This window comes from Stigmatopora argus, chromosome 12 (assembly GCF_051989625.1).
Source record: "Stigmatopora argus isolate UIUO_Sarg chromosome 12, RoL_Sarg_1.0, whole genome shotgun sequence".
In the NCBI taxonomy this organism is placed as follows: domain Eukaryota; kingdom Metazoa; phylum Chordata; class Actinopteri; order Syngnathiformes; family Syngnathidae; genus Stigmatopora; species Stigmatopora argus.
The window spans coordinates 6,432,100-6,435,246 of record NC_135398.1 but is presented as its reverse complement, the minus strand read 5'-3'; the positions used below and the strand labels follow the sequence as shown (position 1 = coordinate 6,435,246).

The following is a 3,147-nucleotide window of genomic DNA, read 5'->3' as shown; positions in this document are numbered from 1 at the left end:
GGTTTTTTTTTCTTGACCGATATCCAAGCACAAACAATCCCACGAGCACCACACGCCCACAAGGCAAACATCAACGGTCCATTTTCCAACGTCATTCCATTTACGGGTATAGCATCACAAGTCAAGATAATGAATTGGACGTCTATCGCCGTCAATGGCAGTCCACGAGTTGAAAGCACCCACAGCCGCGTTCACGTACACTCCGGCAAGAGCAGTTCATGTTTTATACATGTCCCTACATTAGTGGTAAATTTCACTCAGCAGCTCCTAAACAGCTTTGAGGAGCGAATTATTCCAACATACGAAGACTGATTTCTCCTCATTGACGCCAGCGTCACTTTTGTCGCTTAGTGATTTGATTCCTCGCGTACAAGAGCGCACGTGCGGCTCATTTTTCTCCTTTTTTCTTAAAACCATGCAAGTGAGACTTGACGATGATGCGGTCAATTCCGCTAGGAATAACGATCGCTTTCACACTCACCTCGAGGCGGAGAAGATGCAACCGCTGGAATGTGCGCCGTGAAGAGAAGGCAGGACGGGGTAGAAAAGATTATTTTCTCTTTTTCTTGGTTTTTGGCTTTTTTTTGCTGTTTTTGCAGGTGCAGTGCGAGCTCGACGGAGCGGCCGTGAAGCGGCACTTTGCGGCACTTTGCGGTAAGCCTGACTTGTTCAGCGAGCGGCCGAGGACGGGCGCTTCATTCCCCGCTTCTCCGCTTCTCCGTCTCCCCGGGAATGAAGGCTGCTCGCCGGCTTGCCACCTTTAGGTGCTCCGGAGAGAAGCGTGATCAGATTGAAACAAAGGCTCCTGACAGGCAGGCCGGCAGACGCCTTCAACGCCCCCCTCCATTCAAAGAGAGTGGGTGGCGGTGTAGGTGGGAGGGGGAGGGTGCCTGTTTGGAAAAAAAAAAAGAAAAAAAAGAGGGGGGGTCTCTTTATATGACTATAATCCGACATAAACCTTTAAAGGTTGAGCCAGTGTCTGTGAATTAAATTCAAATGTCAGTCTGACCAGCGGCTTAACTCTTTATAGGGCAAGTGACTATATTTTCGGTAATTAAAAAAACTTAACCCCCTAAAGACATTACATTTTGGGGTATGTGAAATACTATTTTAAGTCGGAAGCCAGGCGTTAATATTAAATCTTTTTTAAAATAAATGATTTCATCAATAAATACAATGATGAATGAAAGTGTTTGGACAAGATTAAAATAAATGAAAACAGGAGTCATTTAGTATCCTAGTGTTTAACTAATAGTTTGTCATTGACTGGAAATAGTACCTGATTCTGCTGCAAAGCGAGGTGAATCCCAAAAGCAGGCAAACACGAGGGAAGTGCTCGTGCACTACTTAGAATTTTAATTAAAAAAACACTATACAAAATAATAAAAACTGGGACAAAGTTAACAAACAAACAAATTTAATACGGGAGACGCACATTGCGAACAGGCAGCAACACTAAACAGGAAACAACACTACCACAAAGGGGTTGATGACAATCAAGAACACCTGGGTCACCCAAGGTAAGGAAAGCCAGAAGGGACACAAGGCCAAATGTATAGTTTATCTATCAGTTCTACTTGTTTAGCTTGCACTGGTATGTGTGTAAATATGCCCTGTGGAGATAAATAAAGCAGAAAAATACAAATAAGCACAAATCTGTGTTTGAATTTCTAATTTGTTTAGCATAACATTCTAATCAATGTATTCACTCAACATCCTGCGGGTAGAAACAGAACAAGTGTGTGTTTACTGCAAGTAATTTCCCACAACACATGCGCAGTCGTGAAAAAAAAAGAAGCAAATAACAGAGTATATTATTTGTCCCAGTGTTGATATGAATGCTGTTGCTAGGTGCTCGGCATGCTTTTGAATAATACATCTTCCCTCGTGTCATGGAGGCAGGTTTTTTTTTGCACTCCTAATAGCGGCGCAGATCGCTAAAACTCAGATGTGAAAAGTGCTGCAGGTAATTGCCCCACTTGAAGTTAATTTGGAGTCCATATTGGGAAATCTCATTAATAGATAGGCACTGTGCAACCTCAAGCGTTCTGTCTCATCCTAAAGGTTGAACACAATCCATTTTGGAAAAAGTGCTTCCATTTGGGAGCAAATTTCCCTTAATCTGTCTAAATCTAACCTATGAAAAACCAGCGGATGAGCTGAAAACCAATTGTAATAAATGAATCCCAGCGAGGCTTCAGTGTACCATTTCTCTCCCTGCCGTGAATGCATCGTCATTCAATTAGCAGTGTGTTTTAGGCCATGCCATATTGAGGGGGACGGATGCAAATAACCAGCTGCCGACTCAGAGTCACCCAGGAATCCACTCGTGGGGTCATTTTGCAAGAAAACACATTTTCAGGCAACGTTCTTGGTGGGGAACCTCTTCAGAGCGCCGAGAGTTGATGGTCAAAACATGCAGTCAAACGAAGCAGCGGGGGAACATACGACTCCTTCCCGTCGCAACGGGAGGTGCGGAAGATATCCCATCGACACGACCGGGATTGGAAATGACTGCAAACATTGGAACATGTTAAACAGTGCTTTCTCGGGACAATTTAAAAGCCAAGTTTGTCAGAACAGGCTGTGGAACAAATTGAAATGGGACCGTTTTCCTGTTATTTGAAAGCACTGGCAAAAAATATAAACAACATGCCAACAAAGCTAGCTTGAATATTCATTCATTTTCTGTATCGCTTATGCCTAATTAGGGTCGCGTGGGGTGCCTGAGCCCGTGTGCGGTCGATTGGTCGCCGGTCTTTTGGTCGCGGTCTTTTGATCGCGGTCTTTTGGTCGCGGTCTTTTGGTCGCGGTCTTTTGGTCGCCCGGACCGCGACAACGGGCGACCAAAAGACCGGCGACCAAAAGACCGGCGACAAAACAAGGTAAAACAACACGGTCTATGCATCAATAAAAGCCAACAATGGCCATGAGCAGTTTCACTGAGCTGACGTGTGAGTGTAGAAGAGTGGGAGAAAAGCGGAGTACCTGGAGAAAACCCACGCAAACTCCACACAGGAAGGTCTGGAGCCGGGATCGAACCCTCGATCTCAGAACTGGAAGCCGACGCCCTAACCATTTAAAATATCAGACTTGTGCCACTGCCGCATTTTTTTCGACGTCCAATCGTTTTTCTCTTGTCTGGCG

The 3,147-nt window shown here is 44.8% G+C and overlaps 1 long non-coding RNA gene across 1 annotated transcript; it reads right to left on the bottom strand.

Annotated features, from left to right (window-relative positions):
- Positions 1 to 569: 569 nt before the first annotated feature.
- Positions 570 to 2,678, bottom strand: LOC144085979 (uncharacterized). The gene is made up of 2 exons (XR_013304315.1): positions 1,280 to 2,678; positions 570 to 890 (listed from the first exon to the last, which is right to left on the bottom strand). It is a non-coding gene; the product is annotated as an uncharacterized LOC144085979 (long non-coding RNA).
- Positions 2,679 to 3,147: the final 469 nt, after the last annotated feature.